General features: G+C 37.3%; 1 protein-coding gene and 1 long non-coding RNA gene across 3 annotated transcripts in view; one reads left to right on the top strand and one right to left on the bottom strand.

Moving 5' to 3' along the window:
- Positions 1 to 20,612, bottom strand: part of tspan14 (tetraspanin 14) — an 88,021-nt gene extending 67,409 nt beyond the window's left edge. For both annotated transcript variants that reach the window (XM_076285262.1, XM_076285263.1), the window contains exon 1: positions 20,351 to 20,612. The gene's annotated coding sequence lies outside the window, so the exon portion shown is untranslated. The remainder of the gene's footprint in view (positions 1 to 20,350) is intronic.
- On the top strand, positions 12,013 to 12,843 carry LOC143124798 (uncharacterized). Its single transcript, XR_012987089.1, has 3 exons — positions 12,013 to 12,030; positions 12,495 to 12,583; positions 12,754 to 12,843. It is a non-coding gene; the product is annotated as an uncharacterized LOC143124798 (long non-coding RNA).
- Positions 20,613 to 24,460: the final 3,848 nt, after the last annotated feature.

The following is a 24,460-nucleotide window of genomic DNA, read 5'->3' as shown; positions in this document are numbered from 1 at the left end:
ATATGAAAAATACATTCCACACCTGTCCTAAGTAAGACCTACGTAACACAGTTTGAATGAAGTTTCTACATTAAACGGTTGAAGCCGCATTGAACGCGGAAACAGCGTTAGAAGAAGAAGAATAACTAGAAAAGCATTTCCTGAAGGAAATACAGTGCATAAAAATAACAGTTTACTTACAGTAATACAGCTTCTAACAAAAGTAGGGTGATATATATTTTACGTTTTCCCTTTAGTTGAGTTCAAAATAAAACAGACACAACAAAATAACAAACACTTGATTTAAAAAAAATAATTAGTCGTTTAGATTAGTCGACTAATCGAAAAACAAACTATATTGGTTGCTAGGTAGATGAGGTTTAATATAGTTGAAATGACTGAACAGTTAAATAGTTGGATAGTTTATATAGTTAAATGATTTGCTTGGTAGATAAGGTTTAATATAGTTGGAATGATTGAACGGTTAAATAGGTGGATCATTTAAATGGTTAAATTATTTAGGTAGATAATTGACGATAACTGACAGTTGGAATGGCTCTAATGTTAGCAGTTATGCTAAGATTTTTAACTATGCTAACCATGCTACTTAGCTAATGCTTTATAGCAGTGCTAGCAATGCTAACCTGCTAACCATGCTACTTAGCTAACGTTTTCTAGCAGTTTAATGAATGTTGATATTCAAATAGTTTAATGGCTGTGTATAGGTAGATATTTGACGATAACTGAAAGTTGGAACGGCTCTAATGTTTGCTAGAAGTTATGCTAAGATTTTTAAATCTGCTAACCATGCTACTTAGCTAATGTTTTATAGCAGTGTTAGCAATGTTAACATGCTAACCATGCTACTTAGCTAACTTAACTAATATTTTCTAGCAGTTTTGTTAAACATGCTAACTATGTTAGCAATGATAACATGCTAACTATGTTAACCATGTTACTTAGCTAACCTAGCTAATCATTTTTAGCAGTTTTGCTAAAAATGTTAACTAGCATGCTAACATGCTAGCATGCTAATTATGTTAACCATGCTACTTAGCTAACCTAGCTAATCATTTTTAGCAATTTTGTTAAAAATGCTAACAATGTTATCAATGCTAACATGCTAACATTGCTAACCATGCTAACTAGCTACAGTGGGTAGGAGTCATAGTTGATGAAAAGTGTTGACATAGTTGATGACAAGTTAAAAGTTGTTGATAGACAGCTAGTGAATGTATATAGTTTAAAAGTTGAATGTAGATAGTTTAAAAGTTGTTGATAGACAGCTAGTTTAATAGATAGATAGTTTAATGATAGTTTAAAAGTAGACCATTTAAAAGTTGAATGTAAAACGTTCAGTAGTTTAATGGGTTACATTGTTTAACAGTGGATTATTGTAGTGAGGACTTTTATTTTGAAACAGTTTTGGGCAGAGGAAACAGTTGAATAGGATGTGTAGTCTTAATTGACCCAGATTGTATGCTTAAAGCCTGAGGCTGCAGGTGGCCTGAACACCTGCCATAGGATTCTAATTGCTTAATGGCCGTATTATGATGTCATAATCGGCAATGTTAAGTCTATGGGGAATTTTAAAAGGTTTTTCTTTAATAGTTTAAAAAGTATAAAAGTTTCAAAGTTGAAAAGACATAGCAACCCGATCTGTTTGAAGACCTACGTTACAAAGTTTGAATGAAGTTTCTAAGTTAAACTGTTCAAGAGAAATTGCGTCTAGAAAAAGTGGTAAGTGGAATAATAATAATAACTAGAAATGCAATTCCAAGGAATTACCAGTGCATGAAAATGCTAAAGTTGTGATGTAAAATATCATGTATAGTTAAAACAGATAATAAAGAGATGGTTACTACGGTGATGCTAGGATAGACATGGTGGTTGCATAGCTTAATAAAAGTTGATAGTTTAAAAGTAGACTGTTTAAAAGTTGAATGTAGATAGTTTAAAAGTTGTTGATAGACAGTAGATAGTTTAAAAGTTGTTGATAGACAGCTAGTTTAATAGATAGTTTAATGATAGTTTAAAAGTAGACCGTTTAAAAGTTGAAGGTAAATAGTTTAAAAGTTGTTGACAGACTGGAAGTTGAATGAATGTTGATATTCAAATAGTTTAATGGCTGTGCATAGGTAGATATTTGACGATAACTGAAAGTTGGAATAGCTCTAATGTTCGCTAGCAGTTATGCTAAGATTTTTAACTATGCTAACCATGCTACTTAGCTAATGTTTTATAGCAGTGCTAGCAATGCTAACCTGCTAACCATGCTACTTAGCTAACGTTTTCTAGCAGTTTAATGAATGTTGATATTCAAATAGTTTAATGGCTGTGCATAGGTAGATATTTGACGATAGCTAAAAGTTTGAACGGCTCTAATGTTTGCTAGCAGTTATGCTAAGATTTTTAATTCTTTTAACCATGCTACTTAGCTGATGTTTTATAGCAGTGCTAGCATGCTAACCATTTTACTTAGCTAACTTAACTAACATTTTCTAGCAGTTTTATTAAACATGCTAACTATGCTAACAATGTTAGCATGCTAACTATGTTAACCATATTACTTAGCTAACTTAGCTAATAATTTTAGCAGTTATGCTAACTATGCTAACTAGCATGCTAACTACGCTAACCATGTTACTTAGCTAACTTAGCTAATCATTTTTAGCAGTTTTGCTAAAAATGCTAACTAGCATGCACTATGCTAACCATGTGACTTAGCTAACTTAGCTAATCATTTTTAGTAATTTTGCTAAAAATGCTAACTAGCATGTTAACATGCTAGCATGCTAACTTGCTAGCATGCTAACTATGTTAACCATGTGACTTAGCTAATCATTTTTAGCAGTTTTGCTAAAAATGCTAATTAGCATGTGAACATGCTAGCATGCTAACTATGCTAACCATATGACTTAGCTAACTTAGCTAATTATTTTTAGTAATTTTGCTAAAAATGTTAACTAGCATGCTAACATGCTAGCATGCTAACTATGTTAACCATGCTAACTAGCTACAGTGGGTAGGAGTCATAGTTGATGACAAGTAACAGTTACAATGGCTAAACAGTTAAAAAGTTCAGTAGTTTAAAGGGTTAAATTGTTTAACAGTAAAATATTGTAGTGAGGACTTTTATTTTGAAACAGTTTTTGGCAGAGAAAGCAGTTTAACAGGATGTGTAGTCTTAATAGGGCCAGTTTGTATGCTTAAAGCCTGAGACTGGCAGTTGAGATCCAGGTGGCCTGAACACCTGCCATAGGATTCTAATTGCTTAATGGCCGTATTATGATGTCATAATCATAATAGATATTTGACGATAGCTAAAAGTTTGAACGGCTCTAATGTTTGCTAGCAGTTATGCTAAGATTTTTAATTCTTTTAACCATGCTACTTAGCTGATGTTTTATAGCAGTGCTAGCATGCTAACCATTTTACTTAGCTAACTTAACTAACATTTTCTAGCAGTTTTATTAAACATGCTAACTATGCTAACAATGTTAGCATGCTAACTATGTTAACCATATTACTTAGCTAACTTAGCTAATAATTTTAGCAGTTATGCTAACTATGCTAACTAGCATGCTAACTACGCTAACCATGTTACTTAGCTAACTTAGCTAATCATTTTTAGCAGTTTTGCTAAAAATGCTAACTAGCATGCACTATGCTAACCATGTGACTTAGCTAACTTAGCTAATCATTTTTAGTAATTTTGCTAAAAATGCTAACTAGCATGTTAACATGCTAGCATGCTAACTTGCTAGCATGCTAACTATGTTAACCATGTGACTTAGCTAATCATTTTTAGCAGTTTTGCTAAAAATGCTAATTAGCATGTGAACATGCTAGCATGCTAACTATGCTAACCATATGACTTAGCTAACTTAGCTAATTATTTTTAGTAATTTTGCTAAAAATGCTAACTAGCATGCTAACATGCTAGCATGCTAACTATGTTAACCATGCTAACTAGCTACAGTGGGTAGGAGTCATAGTTGATGACAAGTAACAGTTACAATGGCTAAACAGTTAAAAAGTTCAGTAGTTTAAAGGGTTAAATTGTTTAACAGTAAAATATTGTAGTGAGGACTTTTATTTTGAAACAGTTTTTGGCAGAGAAAGCAGTTTAACAGGATGTGTAGTCTTAATAGGGCCAGTTTGTATGCTTAAAGCCTGAGACTGGCAGTTGAGATCCAGGTGGCCTGAACACCTGCCATAGGATTCTAATTGCTTAATGGCCGTATTATGATGTCATAATCGGCAATGTTAAGTCTATGGGGATTTTTTAAAAGTTTTTCTTTAATAGTTTAAAAAGTATAAAAGTTTCAAAGTTGAAAAGAGATAGCAACCCGATCTGTTTGAAGACCTACGTTACAAAGTTTGAATGAAGTTTCTAAGTTAAACTGTTCAAGAGAAATTGCGTCTAGAAAAAGTGGTAAGCGGAATAATAATAAGAAGAAGTTGCCTAGGAAGAACAGTACAGTGCATTTTCATGCACTGTAATAAGAAGAAGAAGTTGCCTAGGAAGAACAGTACAGTGCATTTTCATGTACTGTAACTAGAAAAGCATTTCCTGAAGGAAATACAGTGCATGAAAATGCAAAAATATGATGAGTTCATATGGTTAAATTATTTGCTTGGTAGATAAGGTTTAATATAGTTGGAATGACTGAACAGTTAAATAGGTTGATAATTGAAATGGTTAAATTATTTAGGCAGATAGTTGACGATAACTAACAGTTGGAATGGCTCCAATTTTTGCTAGTAGTTATGCTAACTATGTTAACAAAGATAATAATGTTAACCAAGTTACTATGCTAACTAACATGCTAACAATGTTAAAATGTTAACTATGCTAACCATATGACTTAGCTAACCTAGCTAATCATTTTTATTAGTTATGCTAAATATGCTAACTAGCATGCTAACATGCTAATTATATTAACCATGTGACTTAGCTAACTTCGCTAATCATTTTTAATAGTTATGCTAACTATGCTAACTAGCATGCTAACATGCTAACTATGTTTACCATGTGACTTAGCTAACTTCGCTAATATTTTTAACAGTTATGCTAACTATGCTAACTAGCATGTTAACATGTTACCATGCTAACTATGCTAACCATGTGACTTAGCTAATCATTTTTAGCAGTTATGATAACTAGCATGCTAACATGTTAGCATGCTAACTATGCTAACCATGTTACTTAGCTAACTTAGCTAATAATTTTTAGCTGTTTTGCTAAAAATTTTAACTAGCATGCTAACATGGTAGCATGCTAACTATGCTAACCATGTTACTTAGCTAACTTAACTAATCATTTTTAACAGTTTTGCTAAACATGCTAACTAGCATGTTAACATGCTAACTATGCTAACCATGCTAACTAGCTACAGTGGGTAGGAGTCATAGTTGATGACAAGTAACAGTTACAATGGCTGAACAGTTAAAAAGTTCAGTAGTTTAAAGGGTTAAATTGTTTAACAGTGAAATATTGTAGTGAGGACTTTTATTTTGAAACAGTTTTTGGCAGAGGAAGCAGTTGAACAGGATGTGTAGTCTTAATAGGGCCAGTTTGTATGCTTAAAGCCTGAGATTGGCAGTTGATGCAGGTGGCCCGAACACCTGCCATAGGATTCTAATTGCTTAACGGTGTCGTGTCGAACTGGGCTACCCGTCGAGTTATGCTACCACGCAAGCACAGTTGGAGAAAAAAGCGTCACAATCGCTTGTTGACAGAATGACTGTAATTTTGAGCTACCTCAAATGCTCAGATGTGTTTCCCTAGCAACTTAAATGCTTTAGATGTGTTTCCCTAGCAACTGCACTGTAACTTCTGTCGCGTGACAAAGTTGTCAAATTCATTCTGTGGCAATTTGTCGAAGAGGAAAGACGCATCTCTAGAAATAACAGTAAGTTAAATCTAATTCAGCAAAATTAACTTACCGTAAGTGTCCTTATTTACAGTGTATTGTAATAACCTATAGGGTATAATAACATTAATCGTTTTTAAGCTGAAAACTGTTCATTTAAACCTAAATTACGGAAATAAATAAATTAACCTAAGCTTATGAATCAGTGAGGTTAACTACTCAACTTAAATGTAACGATAGACTAGGCTACTAACTTTAACTACCATTGACTTTAGGTCATGGGCTTTTGACTTTATTGACGAACGCTACAAACTAACGTTAACAGTTCAGTGATTTATGGTTGTAAGTTAGTGTAACGTTAACGTTAGCAAGCCAACAGCTAATGTTACATTTGCTCACATTTATGCCTAGAGTAACATCGGTATGCATTTATTCACTGTTTTAAATAATTACAGGTTCATAGATCATTAATTTGATGTCAGTGTTATTTTGTGTTAAGTTTATATTAGAAATATCCATAATCGCTAAGTTAATGTTAGTGCAATGACATATCTTAGCGAGGCTACCCTGTATCACTCTCCGTTCTCAGTGTTCCCTCTGTTTTCCCGGTCTGAGCGCGTGCGTGTGGGTGTGCGCGAGTGTCTGTGTTTCCCGCTCCCTCCTGTGTTGTCAGAATGTGTCCATCATGTTTGATGTGTTTGTGATTGGGGGGAGGTGGTGGGGGTCAATGAAGGGATCCTAATTAATTACGTCTCTATAGCTATGGACAAACGGTACGATGAGGTTTTCAACTTCATCCACCATGGATCATATCCAATAGGGAGCAACAAGACTCAGAGGTTAAGTCTTAGGAGGTATGCCTCCAAATTTACCTTGAGGGGTGAGTACATTCATAAACTGTACTATACACTGTTAGCTGTACATTCCCAGTTATTTTACACTAAATACCCAGTAAAATACCATGTCATTAATAAGCAGTGTCTTACTGTAGTTAGCTTTGCACTGTGGGCATTAAAATAAAAGTTCATACAATTTGTGGTAACTTATTGGGGGAAATTGTGGTAGTCTACTGTTTACAAAAGTAGCCTACAGTAGTGCTACTGTTGCATTTAAATGTGTTTCTGTATTTTGCACTGAATCATGGGATTGTTGTTATGCAAATTGTGGTGATTTACTGTAAATTATGTAGTTTGTGTTAATCTACTGGTTTATACAAAACAGTGTAATGACGTGCTTATTTGTAACAATGTTGCCTGAGAAAAAGCCATTATCCTGCCTAGACACCTCCTTTTCAATCCTGCGATTATTGAGGTAAGTGCCAACCATTATTGTTTCATAATTTTACATAAATGCAAGCCAAAGTTATGTACCACCTACTCAAAACTAGTTTCCCAATCTATGAAAAAAGTGTGTCGAGCAAGATCAATCAGTCAAAAAAAGGTCCCACACGGGGTCCCACACGGGGTCCCTTTAACTAGCAACCGGTAGCTAGCCACGAACCTGCTAACTGGCGGGTGGTAATACGTTAGGTTGACAACGTTGAGGTTAAGCAACAGCCCGTTTGTGACTGTGTGCAATTTACAGGCAATGTTCCTACTGATGATAGGCCTACGATAGATATATGGCGTAGAACACGGTAGCCTACTTCGATGGATGTTTTGCTCACAGGCCTAACCACGCAACTAATGTAGTGAGACATTTATATCTATCCACGAATGCGACGGAGAAGCACTTTAATCAGTAGGACAACAACTATTCCACCCAACTCTACTATGTAACTTCTTTTGATTCATGTAATATTGTTAACCACTATCGAGTCGAGCGAGAGCATACTTGTTACTGATCACCCAGAGTTACAACTGCATGAAGAAAATCCGCGCCGCGGGCATGCTTTCTCTAGAGTCCAGCTACATTAGGTTCTCACGAGATAGATTGTGGTCGCGCTACCTACAAAATTGATTTTTTTTGCGCTTCCTTGTGAGTTTTATACTCTATGACTATGCTTCACGATACGGGTCTGGCGTTTCATTGTTTAATAATACAGATTGATTAAGCCCACATTCGGTTAGTATTACTGTCATCACTGATTGAAAATCAAGAAAAGATGAATAATGAGTTATATTTCGCATAATGTAAGCCAATATTCTTATATTTGGCCTAAAGTGAGGCAACCTAATCATGCAATGCATTCTGGGTAGCAAGTAAGCTCATTCCTCTTCATGAACTAGACTGTTTACGTAAAGCACAAAATAGCGTGTTGTAGGCTAACCCACCCTGACATTGTAATAGGCATACACATGTTTCACATGAAGATGATCATGAGCCACTACCTATGACATGAAAGTATTAAATTGTTCTCTGAAATTAATAAACATGAATTTCCATTTTTTCTACTTAGAATGAAAACCCCAGACGGAAAAAAATAACTGTAACAGAACCCCAACAGCATCAGCATACTCAAGTTAAAATGTTCACAAACACACACACACACACACACACTTGTTCACTTTAAATGTTCTGATTCTCTGTGACTTAAAATGTTTTCTTTTTCTTAATTGTTAACCTGTTTTTTTTTTTTAGATAGGGACACTGTTGTACTGCCCCTTCCTGTTTTCGTAATATAACATTGTTGTATATGTCATTCAAAATAAAGTTCTTGTACTAAAACAAAGTAGTGGGAAATCCTTGGGGGGGGGGGGGGGGCACCATAGGCAGGCACCATAAGGGCACCATACTTGTTTATTAGGCCTAACAATTCCATAATTGCATAACTGTTTTGTTAAACAGTCTCACCATGTGTTTAATTAATGTTTACATATCTGCAGAAGGACAGCTCTTTGCGGAAACCAGGCGGCTCTTCATAGAGTTTCATGACTCACCATTGGGTGACCATGGGGGGATCGTAAGGACATTGAAGGCGATGTGTTCAAGGTTTTACTGGCATGGCATGTCTGTTGACATTGAACAACATGTGCTTGAGCATTTTTTTGTCTTGAACTATTGTCGAAGCTGTAGCCAATAAACTAACAGTTTGTTTCTCAAAGACACTGGAATGTGACAAATGCCAGAAGGTTGGGAAGCCTCTGACCTCTGTGCAACCCTTACAGTGTATAAAGGTAAATTTATTTGTTCTTCAGATTATACAACAACACAACCAATCAAATAATGTTTAACGAGTAAATAGATTTAATTTACGTCAATTCACAGGTGTCTGCTGTCTGGGAGTTGGTAGTCATTGACTTAACGGGCCAACTACCAAAAACCAAGGCTGGCCATGAATACATCATGACAGTCACTGACTATTTCTCTAAATGGGTAGAGGCTTACCCCTTAAGGAATAAGTCAGCAGCTGAAGTGGGAAGGCATCTCTGCAGCATGATATACCGCCATGGCTGCCCCAAAAGAATTCTTTCGGACAGAGGAAGGGAATTCGTAAATTATGTATCTGTATGTTCACATGTAAAACACCAATTTCTGCTTGGTTCTGTCTTTTTTTAAAATGTGTTTTCTTTTTCCAGCTCAACACAACCCTTTGTAATTTGTTGGGGATCGAGGAGTGTCACGGCTGCATATCATCCCCAAACTAATGGCCTCGATGAGAAGACCAACGATAACATCAAGCGGTAAGTTTCGATAGGCTTGTCACATTAAATTACGTTTCACATTCCACTTTTGATGTCAGAGTAGTCATGACAGAGTCTATTACAGTAAACATTGCATCACAATATAATATCATCGATTGATTGTTATTAAGCATTTCAGTAGTTATTCACCAACAAAATAAAGAAATGAATTCAGTACATCAGTATTTTTCAATAACAAAACTCCTTGTGGTGGGTGGAGCATGAAATTAAAACTACACATGCTTAAGAAAGCATTTGTGTTTGTATATTTTGTGTTCCTTGTTGTATGTCTAGAGCTCTGAAGAAATTGGTCAATGACAAACAAGACGATTGGGATGTGTTTTTGGAAGCAACATTGTTTTCACTTAGATCAAAAGTGCAAACCACAACAAAATACTCTCCCTTTCAACTGATGTATGGGAGGGAGGCAGTATTCCCCTCAGAAGTGCCTGTAGACATGCCGGTCAGTGTCTTTCTAGAGCATATATAAGTACCTTCACAACTGAAAATGATCCTCGTCTTTTGTATTTCAATGTGCACGCTGACATTCAATTAGTTACACTTTTGACTTGCTATGTATTTTGCTATTTTTTTTTCCAGCTTTCCAACATTATTCTTCCTGGGGAAACAAGTTATGGGGCATATGTCAACAAGAAGAAGGGGGCAAAGGAGGCAACAGAAGCAAAGGCCGCAGAAAACATTGCCAAGGCACAAGAAAAACAACAAGAGGCGTATGCCAAAAAGGTACACAAAAAGCACCAACAAATTGTGTACCGTGTTGGCGATGAGGTGCTGCTATACAACATGAGGAAGCAGGGAAGGAAGGGAGGGAGAATTGAGCCGGATTTCTCCGGACCTTATGTAATCGCAACACTGCGTGGCAAACTTGTCACATTGACAAATTCTGTAGGAATTACTTTAAAAAACAAATATAATGTGGATCACATAAAGCCCTACATGAGGACCCAAAATGACGACAACTCCACACCAACGAGACCTTCGGTCATTAAGTTAACATCTGTTATTCAAGACCACGATGTCAGAGAGGTAACAGCACTACCCGCAAGATGTGCAGCTTAACATGTATAATTTCTTCTTCCTTCATACAATGTATTACCTTTTGTTGTAGTTCAACATGATGTTTAATAACAGACGTAGTTTGCCTTCCATCACAAATTGTATTACGTATGTGACGAATAGTCTGTTTTGCATGTTGAAGCATCCACAAGGTTCTGCATCAGTACAGGAAAACATACAAGAAAGAGGTTGTATAAAGTTCTGAAAGTTTGACCTGTTGGTCATTTATTTGGCCTAATTTCACTTTATTGTTTACCAGGGTTCCCACAGATCCTTGAAAGTATTTAAAGGTTTAAGTTTGAGGGGGGGGGACAAAACCTTGAAAGCGTCTAAAAATTAGACATAAATAGGTCATGGGTCATTGAAAGTGTTCTAATTTCCATATACTGTCCTTCAGGGACTTGGAACCCTGGTTTGCACAAAGGGGTATTGGCCTGTTCAAACATTATGTGTTGGCCCGTTGGCCATTTTGACCCGTTGGTCACTGGTTGTCTAATGCATTTTGGCAAAAGTATGTGGATACCCCGTCTGTTGGTTTTGATAGGCATTCCCATTGCATTGAGAGGAAATCACAACTGCAATGACATAAAGGAATTATGTACAACCATTTTGAATGTAAATATTAAGGCACAATCAATATGACGTTCAAGTGTCCATCCACTTTTGGCCATATAATACTAAAAGTACAGGCAGGGATTTAGATATTGAAAGAAACTGTGGTTTAACATGGTTTTGTTTTTCAGTTCAAATGATGTGGGCTGCAGAAGATCAGGACCAAGTGGAAGCAGTTGTTGGACCATACACATTGTATGACTCATCTTTCAGGACTCTGCATGGAAATGAGTGGCTGTCTGATGAGGTGAACATTTGACGAGATGCAGAAAGCACACACTAGAGCCAAAGTGTGGTTCTAAAAAATAAAGACAATAATTCAAGGGTTCTTGTTAACATGATGAACAAGAAAATGCTGTTCTTACAGAGTATCACACTAGTTTTTAACAGTTTTCAACAAGTGCAATCAAAAGAAGAAAAAGAAGTTTACTTTTGATTACAATGTTGACAATTTTAGTAATGACCCCTCTAATTGTATATTCCGGTGTAATGCAGGTTATTGATGCATACTTGCACTTGCTGACTGGAAAACAACAGGCAAGTGGGAGTTACACTCATGTAAACGTTATCAGGTGTGTCTTGCAATACATTTAAACATTGTACATGTTAATTGTTTTTAACAGAAACATGTTCACCACTTAAGTGCAGTGGTTGCCACTGCATTGTTTTCTGGACAGCTGCAGAAACTCGGAAAGGTACCTTATTTGTAACAGATGTTATCTAAAGGTCCTGATCAACCATAAGAAATAAGAAATAAACTACTAATAATTTGACATTGAAACCATTGCTCATAGATGAAGTTTCCCGTGGAAAACCTGTGGTTGTGCCCTGTGAACGTCGGAGCTCACTGGATTTTAGTGGTCGGTTGTCTTTCATGTTGCACACTTAAAAAAATATCAATATTCTCAATGTCCTAAAGTCTACAGTGAAAGACACTTGTCTATTCAAACTTACATGTTACATGTTACATGTTCTTTGTTCTCTGTGTAAGTGTTTCTCTATTGCTAATATTGTAGCTCAAACTGCATTATCCCCTAGTTTATACTGCCACCTAGTGTTTAAGAAATTCAACAGCATGTGTGAGTACGCAAATGAAATAAAAGAGACAAAGAGGGGTGTTAGGCACGAAGCGATTCAACCAATCATAATCAAGGACTGGAACTATCCATTTTATAATCAAAGTTAACTTCACATGCATGAATTACACTGATTTGGGTTCAATCTGTGTGCGAGCAGAGCTCATGGTCTAATTGTAGAAAGGCAATTATTGAATAAATATAATGTCTATGACAGAATAACACAAAGTATTTTATACATGTCTTAGATTGTCAACATGCCTGCCAAGGTCCTAGTATGTGTCGATCCATTGGCAAACGAAGGTGCCTATCAGCAAGGCCTGCTACACAACTGGAGGTAATGTTTGTGATAGTTTAAAATGATCAAGTTTATCATGACTAATATAAGTTCTTCTTAAGCTTTCTTTGTACCTATTATCTTACACCTGCTAATTGTTAAATTGTTAAACACATTTTCTTGCTGCTATTAAATACCATATTTTGTGTTATTTTTTGGTCACAACAAAGAACTTTCTTAAAGAAGATTGTTGATTGTGGAGACCAGGGATGGACAGTGCAGACTATGCAGCACAACAAGCAGGAAGATTCCTGCAGCTGCGGCATTTTAGTATTGATGGTAAATACTTACTACTAGGGGTGTAACGGTACACAGAAGTCACGGTTCGGTTCATACCTCGGTTCGGACATCACGGTTCGGTACGAGTTCGGTACAATGGAGGGAAAAGCAAAACAAAAATGCAGAAAGCATTTTTTTTTTTACACGTCTCAGGCTGTACCACCTAGTGTCATACAGTCTCTTCCCTGAGCCATCTGCAACAGCCTGAAGTGTGTAAGATGTAGGCTAAACAGTACAAAAAGTACCCAGACTCCATCTGTAACTTGTAAACAAAATAAGACAATCAGCTATAAAACTGAAAATAGGCCTACAGCATCTCTTATTTCTGAAAGTGCAAATTACATAGAAAAATGATTTTTAAAAATCCACTTAAGCAAGACCTTCAACATCTGTGTTTAGTTGTATATGGAAGGGTCTACAATTTGCCTCAATATTTTTTTTATTGTGTGTAAAGTAATAATCTAGCCTACTAACTGTGAAAATATCACACTATTTTGCCTTTTTTTAAAAAACGAAATGGCTCCTTTCATTTCATAAACAGACTACAACTAGAAGTCACGTGACTTTGCCCTTTGACGTTAACTCACCGTAGCATGGTTTGTTTATTAGCCTGGTTAGCGTTGTCACTTTATTTTACTGTCTATGCACTTAACACTACCAGAACCTCATGTGAGAAGTTACAAGTTACCCCAACATAAAGGTAATTACCACGCGATTTACATAGCTTTCTGTCATTACGAAATCATTTAATGTAAGCCATAGGTTTTGGCCCCATTTGTATCCAAAGGCTGCTGAAGCGCAGGGGAAGTTTTTTCCCCTCGTTTCAGTGATTGGTAGCCTACATCATCTGGGTGATGGCTTCGAATATGTGTAGCATTTTTTCCACTCACATACCCAACAACTGCTGAACAACGCCGACACACAGTTTCATCTTATCCACCACTCTTTCGCCTGTACTAACGTTACTGTAACTGAAGTTCTCAAACTTGCGATCTTAAAGAGACCAGCGGATCCTCTAACTCTTGTGGGTCTAACCTTAGTGCTGCTAATGACTGACGGACTCGACCGACGACCTGACAAAAAAAACATAGGCGCCAATCAGAGCTTCAGAGCTAAGGCGAGGCTACAGATTAGCGTTAGGTGTCGCTAAAGAACTCCCGTAACTCTCGCTACTTAACAGTAATTGCGCATGACATTAATTAATCCACACACGAGTTTTATGTATTTTTATACCGTGTATTCTCCATGTAAATGCATGCACCGAACCGTGACGCCCGTACCGTTTCGGTTCAATACGAATACATGAACCGTTACACCCCTACTTACTACCCTAGTATTATTGTTAGGCATTGCAATAGCTATACTGTTACACAATTGCTATAAGCTTAAAATGCTATTTGCAGTTTGCAGAAAACTATCTTCAGAAGGGGGAGATATTATAATAATATCTGATGTACAAACATCAGTGCATGCGGTCCAAACGGCACGCATTAAAGTGGCTTGTGCCCTGCTTCAGGGCAAAGGTCAGTGGCATTGAATACTGAATAGAGCTGAAACATCATGGAATGTAACCTATGCTTATTATAGTAGGCTATCTAGTATGCGTATCTGCTAGTATCTGGTAAATTACATTCATTTTAATTTGCACATGTTGATATGCATTTTCCCTGTTTCATACAACGTAATAATGACTACTATTGGCTATATTAAAGTTATTTATGCACGTTAAATTACACTGCTAATAACTACAAATGTAGACATTTGCCAAAATGTTCCATTTTGTTTGATTTTTCTTCTCTAAATATAGTTTTTTTGTTCTTTTACAGAATGCTGTCCTCCATCTCAGGCATCCACCACTACCAGCCTAGGTCGTCTATGAGCACTTACAATCAATTTCAATCAGTTCAAAGGATCAGTTATTTTATCATATGATCAGTTCTTTCAATCAGTTCAAAGGATCAGTGCTTTTATCTTATGATCAGTTATTTCAATCAGTTCAAATGATCAGTTCTTTCAATCAGTTCAAATGATCAGTTCTTTCAATCAGTTCAAAGGATCAGTTCTTTTATCTTATGATCAGTTCTTTCAATCAGTTCAAATGATCAGTTCTTTCAATCAGTTCAAATGATCAGTTCTTCCAATCAGTTACTGTTCATTTTTAGAAATATATACAAAACTTGAACTGATATTGTTTATTTGTTCAAATCTCTACCAGTGTAGAGGTTTTACTGTTCATTTTTAGAGATGCATACAAAACTTGAACTGATATTTAATGTTTGTTTAAATCTCTACCAGTGTAGAGGTTTTGCTGTTCGTTTTTAGAAATCTATACAAAACTTGAACTGGCTGATAGCTGGCTAGCAAGTAGCTGGCTAGTAGTACACTAGTTTCCAAAAGATGTTCAGAGTCCTTTTTTGTTCTCTTCAACAGTTATTACATGTATAGCTGTATACTCAAATGAAACATGGATCTAATCCAATGTGTTTTCAAAGGCAAAATAGGAAATTAATCACAGAGAACATGAGTATTGTGGCCACATATAGGTTACTCCCTGGGCACAACACTGGTCTCTGCTGTTAGTGTGCTCACAAGAGCTTAACCTATGTCAGTCCTTTACTGTTTGCAGATGTAAAAAAAAACACCCCAGCAGGTGGACATTTTTGATGAAGACATGACTGGCTGTGTGCTTGTGATTCATTGTGATTTAAATGTGTTTTGTTTATAATTATTTATTTGTCATTGTTTTCTAAATATATTGGTACTTCAAAGATCCTCTGCTTGTTAAATTATTGTGATCCTCGGGTCAAAGGGAGTGATACAAAATTGACTAAATTTTTTACCACAAATGTATTTATCTCCAGAAAGATGACTGTGAGTGACCCCTTTGAGAGCTTGTTGTGTTTGCATCTGCAGAGCAAGATAGTCTTAACATGAAGTTAAATAAACAGTTACAGTTGGGTAGTCCAAGGCTACAGTAAATGAAAATAATGCAACAGATGGGATACAGACTGATCCATATTATTTTGTCTAGCTACCCGTTAGTAATAGATTAGGGCTGTCAAGATAATGCTTGACTTTCGATTCATTGTTTACAGAAAAAAAGAATGCGTATAAAATGAACGCTGATTTAATCACACTACGTAGTGACCTTAGCCTACAGTTCTACCACAGTAACTATAAGGGCTTTTCTCAATATGTAGGCCTGGAAAGTTTGATGTAGGTAAGTGATTCTAATCCTATTCTCAGCCTAGACTTGCCTCTGAACTTTCGCGCTTGGTTACTGATAGAATGGAAGTTGTCCATAAGGATTGCATAGCGTAGGCCTAATGCAGGAAAGATAGAACTTTAGCCTACAACGGTATTGGAAATTATGTTTCGGATCACGGGTCACTAAGGTGCATGTAACGTAGCATTAGGATTAGCATATTTATAAAAGCCCTTTTCCCCTCTTGCGTCAAGTTAGTGAAAGTTTTATTTATTGTGTTGATAAGAAGATGAAGCAGGACTATGTGTGAGCAGGCTACTCCTGCACAGAACATCGGCCTCCTTTTCAGCGGCTCTCCGATAAACACACAATCCTCTTCGCTGCTCCTCAGTCAGCTGGGAAGAGACCACACACACGTAGCCTACACACAGTAGGCCTATGCACAAAAACAAACACTCATCAAGCAGTAGGCTATTGTGTAATAGCAGTCAGGGCGCAAGTTCACTACTAGTTATCATTTAAATGCCAGGCATTAGCTCTCGTGGCCTCGTTTCGTAGGCTAGCCTTGAAATAACGTGATAATTTCATGTAGGCTAATAAGATAAATATGTTAAAACGTGAAAAATATATTTTTATAACATGAAACGTTTCACGTAATTACGTGATACTGGGCCTTTTTATTTATTTTAGTGTGGCAGCAATAGCCTATCTTCTGTAAAAAAAACACCTAAATGTGTAAATTGTTTTTTTTTTTCACCTGCCGTGTCTCGCCGTGATTTATAAAAACAAACATGAAACGTAAGTGTCTGTGCTGCCTTTGTAAGACAACTTAAAATATAGCTGCAAGCAGCAATGTGGGGGCCAAGCAGTGCGCTATAGCAGGAATGGCGTTGCCATGGCATGAGCAACCACTCACAGCAAGTTTGATGGCAATTGGATAAAGAACGGCTGAGAAATAAGCTCATTTACTTTGTTACAGCGCCCCTAGAGGCCAAATTACACCAATGTCCTTGTGCGTTCTTACAATCAGCTCCCATGTCCGTCTACCAAGTTTAGACTTCATACACCAAAGTGTTGCTGAGATGTGAGCTCATTTTCTTTATTGCAACACCCCTAGAGGCCAATTGAGACCACTTTCCTTGCATGTCCTCACAATCAGATAATATGCCCATGTATCACGTTTGGACTTCATACAACGAAGCGTTGCTGAGATTTGAGCCCACTTCATGTATTACAGCGCCCCCTATAGAGACCAAATGATGCCAATTTCCTACTGTGTCCTCACAATCAGATACCAAGTCCCTGTACCAAGTTTGGACTTCAAACATCAAAGCGTTGCTGAGATACAAGCTCACTTCCTGTATTGCAGCGCCCCCTGTAGAAGCCAAATGACGCCAGTTTCCTAGTGCATCCCCACAATCAGGTACCAAGTCTCTATACCAAATTTGGACTTCGTACATCAAAGCGTTGCTGAGATACAAGCTCACTTCCTGTATTGCAGCGCCCCCTATAGAGGCCAAATGATGCCAATTTCCTAGGGCGTCCTCACAATCAGATACCAAGTCCCTGTACCAAGTTTGGACTTCATACATTAATAAGAGTAGCCGAGATGTTAGCCCACTTCCTGTTAGGCGGCATCGTCGCCATGTGTAATTGGCTGTCACGGGTAAACAAACTTGAAAAAAAAAAATCTGACAAGTATCGTTTGTGCGGCTCGGTCTGAAGATCATCTCCGCCAAGTTCTGTGAAAATCGGATGAAATTTGTAACCGCTGAAACTTTTCGTAGAGTTTGGACTAAATCCAATATGGCGGAGGTCCAATATGGCGGAAAGTGACGGGATAGGGGTCGATGAACTCGAGATTGTTCAAGGATTCAGACGCTACCTCAATTGTGAAAATCAGACAAAAGAGTCAAGGATCACGCGCATGAACGCATGTCCAGCTTTGAACTGGTGGTGGCGCTAGAGTGTTCAATGTATATGCATATAAATTGCTGTGAGTGATTGGGACAGTGTCCTGACTAATGGTATCGAGTTTTGTTATGTTAACTCAAAGCGTCACGGAGATGTTAGTCCACTTCCTGTTTGGCGGGTTCATCACCATATTTGATTGGCTGTCACGGGCAAACAAAATTGAAAAATCTGGCAAGTATCGTTTGTGTGGCTCGGGCAGAAGATCATCTCCGCTAAGTTCCGTGAAAATCAGATGAAATTTCTGACCGCTGAAACTTTTCGTAGAGTTTAGACTAAATCCAATATGGCGGAGGTCCAATATGGCGGAAAGTGACGAAATAGGGGTCATTGAACTTAGGTCGGTCCAGGGATTCCAACGGTGCCTGATATGTGAAAATCCGACGCACCGTTCAATGGTCACATGCGTGAATGCAATCCAGGTTCGACCCATTGGTGGCGCTAGAGTGTTGGGCATAGAGTTCTGGAAATTGGTGAGAGTGATGATGGGACAGTGCTGAATCAGTGTGCTAAATTTCATAACTTTAGACCCAGCGGTTCAATTTTCGGCCAGATTTTGACCTGTTGGTGGCGCTAAATGGCTGGGTTTAGAGGTCCGTAAATGAGTGTGAGTGGTCAGTGGAGTGTCCCGAAACTTTCTGCCAAAAAATCTGCACTTTTTAGCCAGGCGTTCTATGGGCTGCCATAGACTCCAATGGCGGAAGTATAATAATAATAGGAAAAGCTAGTAACTCAATGGGTGCCTTCGCAGCTTCGCTGCTTGGCCCCCAATTAGAAAAGCCCGAATAATTCCAAACACCACGGTCATTGGAGAAAAGCAGGAAGGCAAAGCAGTAGCCTAGGCTACGTAGGCACTAGCGTGTAACTTCGTACAGTAGCGCAGCTCGATAGGCAGCGCAACTCGATATGTCCATGCTATCGATTTACGCTACGGTAGCTCATCTCGACAAAGGAGCCTAACTCGACATGACAACGGCCGTATTGTGATGTCATAATCATAATGTTAAGTCTATGGGGAAATTTTGAGCAGTTTTTAATTAATAGTTTAAAAAGTATAAAAGTTACAAAGATGAAAAATACATAGCAGCTTTGTCCGTTTGGATACCTACGTTACAAAGTTTGAATGAAGTTTCTAAGTTAAACTGTTCAAGAGAAATAGCGTACGGAAAAAGTGGTAAGCGGAATAATAAGAAGAAGAAGTTGCCTAGGAAGAACAGTACAGTGCATTTTCATGCACTGTAATAAGAAGAAGTTGCCTAGGAAGAACAGTACAGTGCATTTTCATGCACTGTAATAATAAGAAGAAGTTGCCTAGGAAGAACAGTACAGTGCATTTTCATGCACTGTAATAAGAAGTTGCCTAGGAAGAACAGTACAGTGCATTTTCATGCACTGTAATAAGAAGAAGCCTTGGAAGAACAGTATAGTGCATTTTCATGCACTATAATAAGAAGAAATCGGATAACAGTAGATTGCATTTTCATGCACTCTAATTAAAACTACTTACTTTACACCATTATTTGCCAAGGTATGCTCATACGTTTTGTAAAATGCCCTATGGAAACTCCCCATAGGATTTTTGGTTATCCAAAATGCATACTGACAATCAAATGCTTATGAACCCTTTTGTGTAGAAGCATAATCTTGGTCTCAAATGAAAGGTAACACATTGAAGTTTCATGCTTGTATTTGGATTATACTTCTGATATGGGGGTTCTGATATGGAATGACTACACTAAATATGTAATAATTACAAAAAATTATAAATCTTTATAATTTCTGTAATGATGTTGAATGAGCCAAAGAAAAATGTCCTGTGTATGCAGCAGAATTTTGGTTGGCCCCACCAAATCTCACTCGAAGGTTTTTTGAAAAGTTGGCAGCCCTGATGATGTGAACATTAGGCTACAGGCCTTGGTTTTGGATCCCATTCATGATGGATGGATATGTTTTAACAAAATATGTGACGCTTCTAAGACCATCTGTTTTTACACAGTCAACCAATAGCGACGTTGAAGGAATACCCCACCCCAGGTAGACCACGGCTGAATATAATCATAGGCCTACTTTACAGCATACAATCCGTATAATAGTCACAGGTTAGGAACAACGTTGTTTCTAACTTGGGAATAGGTCGTATTGTAGCATAACGTTACGTTAACTTGTAGCGACATGTTAGCTAGTGATCTTGGCTGCTAACGTTATGGATTTGATTATTTTCATTTTCTTTTCTTTATTTTTTGCGGTATAATAACTGTTTACATTATTTGATGTTTGGTGCTTTTAAAAATTACATTAGTAAAATAACTTACTTGTCAATGCACAGAAAGTTACTGTTAAAGTCCCGCCATTTGGCCAGTATCGTGAAATGGAGCGGAAGGGTAGAAAGGGTGGAAATCTCCAACAATGCGAAGCCTTAATCCAAGAAAATTGATTTTCTATATTATGTTCAGTTCAACGGAATTTGTATCAATGACTGGCGGAACAGTTTGTCCGGATATAGCTAGATTAGTTCTAGGTGAAACCACAGACACTTCTGACAATCCACTTCCTGGAGGAGTTCGATGTTGTTGCTCTGCGCAACGCTGACTGAACAGCTGCGTCAAAGAAAGTCCATGGAAAGTAGATAGGCTCCGCCTTTTTGCGTTGTGATGGATTCCTAGCTGATGTTACAGACGCGAGAATTCTAGTGTTTGCCATTTTGGGAGTCAACTAAGCATAATAATATGGTAGCCTAACTTTTTCGACCGATTTCATTTTAATAATGACGTGGTGCGCATATGTCTCATTCCATTCGGAGTAGCCTAACCTAGTGTAAAATCTAATAGCATTAGATAAGGCGATTGCAGCAGCAATTTCATCACTCGGCTACCACAATTTTGTCAACCAGTCTCAATGCAGTGAACACACTCATAAAATAATTTGTGCAAAAAAGGCATTAATGTTTTGAAATGTTAGTCAGGATAGGCTACAACTGGGGAGCTTCAGGGATGTCCCTTAAATAATTTAGGCTATATTGCACCGATAAGATCAGTTTTAGACTATGGGTGTATTGTGCATCTTAGACATTGCTTAATGAAATCAATAGAATTAGCATCTATTAGCATTAATGCAGGCTAAAAGTCTGAGGATATGTTGTGGTGCATTTAGAACATCTTCAATATTAGCGTTGCAAATAGAAACAGGGGAAATGCCCTTAAGCCTTAGACGTATTAAATTGAGTAGCCTATGGCTTACTAGATTAATTTAAATGGATATGATGCATCACACCCTACTAAGAAAGTTCTTAACAAGTGTTGGGAATAAGGTAGATCCCAGATTTGGTTGGGATGGTAACCAATTGGAAATAGATGGTATCACTTGTAGCAAGACTGTGCCCCTGGTAGGAACTCCACCTTGGTTGTTTTGCTCCCCTATGGTTTTATGGAAACCAAAGAGATAAATCTGGAGGAGTATATCAGAACGTAGAGCAATATCTAGAAAGTAGGTATAATACCTTTCACGGCCTTTTGTTATGGTGCCCCTACTTCCTGGAATAATCTCCAATGTAACATAACAAATTATTGCAGCATATATCCCTGATCACAAAACCTCTATTAAAAAGAGAACATCAGATCATCTGTCCATATTTGCAGCTGAAATGACAGCTATTATTGCATTACAGTGGAAGAAGCTAGGCCCCCTAAAGCATTTATTTGTTCTGATTCAATGTCATCTCTTACATCTATACAAAATGGAGAATCATCATGCCGACAGGATTTATTGAATGAAATTAATAATATCATATTTGCAATCAGTCAACAGGGAATATCAATCCAGTTTGTATGGGTTCCTGCTCATAAAGGAGTTGGTGTTGAGGAAGCAGACAAGCTGGCAAAAGAGGCAACCAAAGAAGATGAGGTGCATTCCACTCAGCAGATCAGAAGTTAAGGTAATCATCAAACACAAAGTTAACTTAATATGGCAAGCTGAGAAGGAGAAGAAAGACATTTACAAAAGAATATCTTAAATAACAAACCTAGTTACCCAAACACACAAGAGGAGGTTTGGTTTACAAGAATGAGAATAGGCCATACTGGTTTAAATAATAGTGTATACATGTTGTAAACAAACTTCCATCTGGAAATGAGCTTTGTGGAGTGAGAGAGGTAGATCATGTTAAGGTGCTTGATTCTCCAGGTGAGAAAAGCTATGAGGGAAGTGAATGCAGTCAAGAAAGCTTCTAAGCTACACCTTAGGTGAGCCTAGATCAGGAAACATCACAGTGCTATAACATTTATCAAAGAAACAAAATTAGCAAATAGGATTTAGTTTGTTGTTTTGTGTTGTTTTCCTTTTTGTTTATTTTTTTGAAATGACATCTAATCGATTGCACCTCAGTCCAGTAGATGGCGGACATACACTTATATGTATGTGGTATATTATACAAAGCATTAATCAGATCCACCATAGACTATGGATGCATAGTGTATAGTTCTGCTAACATCTCTCAGAAAACTAGATAGAATTCAGTTTAAAGGTTTAAGGATTACTTTAGGAGCGATTAAAACAACTCCTACCTGTGCTCTATTAGTAGAAGCTGAAGAAACCCCACCTAAATTAAGATTTGATCAACTGTCCTTAACATGGGTGAGACTAAAAGGGAGCATAAATAATCTGCCTTATCAGTCCTAAATGAATGTTGGGAATACCATTCAAAGAGATCTGGTTTTGGGTGGCATATTAAAAACGCAGGGGAAATATATGGAATTAGAGATTTGAATTTTAGCCCTGCTCTTGTGTTAAGTTTAGTTCCTCCATGGATATTGCCTGTTTCATCCATAGATATAGAGTTGCTGAATGAAAAAGCAAAACAGCCTAATGAACTAAGCCTTGCACAATGTAGCCAAAGACATCTTCTGTCTAAATATTATGGTTTTATTAAAATATTTACAGATGGGTCAAAAGATCCACAAAGTGGTCATTGTGGAATTGGAGTAGTATATGTTCCTGAATTTAACAGAAAATACATATAGACTGAGCAACTTTTTATCAGTATATTCTATAGAAATAGCTGGAATAATAACGGCTTTGAGGTGGATTGAAGAAATCAAGCCACTTCGATCTGGATTCATTGGCAGTATTACTCAGTTTTGAAAAAGGTAACTCAATAAGAGAGGATTTGATATTAGAGGCAAGGCATATTTTATTGAATCTAAAGAACCTTGGGATTTTAGTTCAGTTTTGTTGGGTTCCAGCACATGTTGGGATTAAAGGAAATTAAGTGGCAGACAAAATTGCTAAGGAAATGCTGGGAAAAGAACATATAGGAATTAATATTTCAATGGGGAGGGGAGAAGCTAAATCTAAAATTAAATCAGAAGTTGTTATGAAATGGCAAAATGAATGGAAGGTAGAGTACAATGCAAGGCATTATCACACGGTCCAAGAAAATGTATGGAGGAAAAGAATTGCATTAGGTCTCAATAGAAGGGAAGATGTGGTTTATAGTAAGATTTGGTCACACAGGTCTTAATGGCACGCTACGGTTAGTTGGGAAAAGTAATGGGAAAAGTAATGGTTTATGTAATGAATGTCAAGTTATTGAAGACGTTAATCATATTTTATTTAATTGCAACAGATACACAGGATATAGGCAGCAATGGAAAGAAAGAGAGGCTGAAAATGGGATATTGGGATAGAGAACATCCTTAAAGAAGGAATGCAGAGTGATAGAATGAAATCCCTATTTATTTTCCTGAATGAAACAGGTTTAATTAAAAGGATCTAGGATCCTTTTATTTATTTATTTATTTGTTTGTTTATTTTCCTTTGCCCACCCTTTAAACTTTAGCCAGGATAGTCTGTTAAGTCCCTGCACACTCCTGTACAGTAGGTGGCGGTATGCACCAAAGAGTTGTAATCCGTCAATAAATCAAAGAAGAAGAAGAAGAAGAAGAAGAAGAAGAAGAAGAATCAGGAAACAGGGATTCGGTGGGGAACCAAACCAGAGAATGTCTATAAGGGGAGAACTGCCACTCTCGGAAGACTTCCGGTTTCTGAACTGGTTGAAGTTCCTTCTGTGGTTCCACATGAGGGCGCTCGTCCACGAGTGCAGAATGCATGGAGGTCTATGGAGCTGTACCCCTCAAAATCCACTTTTCTCGGGATATCATTTTTTTTTCAAATAATTTGAATATTGTATTCGAAAGGGGAGGCAAAGAAAATACACTTGGTTGAGTATTATATTTTTTAAAGTCACTTAATTGTTCTAAAAAGCCTTTCAAACGTGTCAATGACGTCATTCATTAGCACAATGCTAGCGTGTTATGGGCAACAACGACCCAACCTGTGAGAAATCAAAAGGACATGAGTACTCGTTCATTCAACTTTTAACCTATAACCCATGTTGAAGTTATACAAACTACAATCAAATCTCAGAT

The sequence above is a fragment of the Alosa pseudoharengus genome, unplaced genomic scaffold, assembly GCF_046254945.1.
Source record: "Alosa pseudoharengus isolate Yale_2024_CS ecotype anadromous, Long Island Sound unplaced genomic scaffold, YU_APseudo_1.1 YU_APseudo_1.1_scf_15, whole genome shotgun sequence".
Lineage (NCBI taxonomy): Eukaryota > Metazoa > Chordata > Actinopteri > Clupeiformes > Clupeidae > Alosa > Alosa pseudoharengus.
This window is presented reverse-complemented; position numbering and strand designations above follow the sequence as displayed.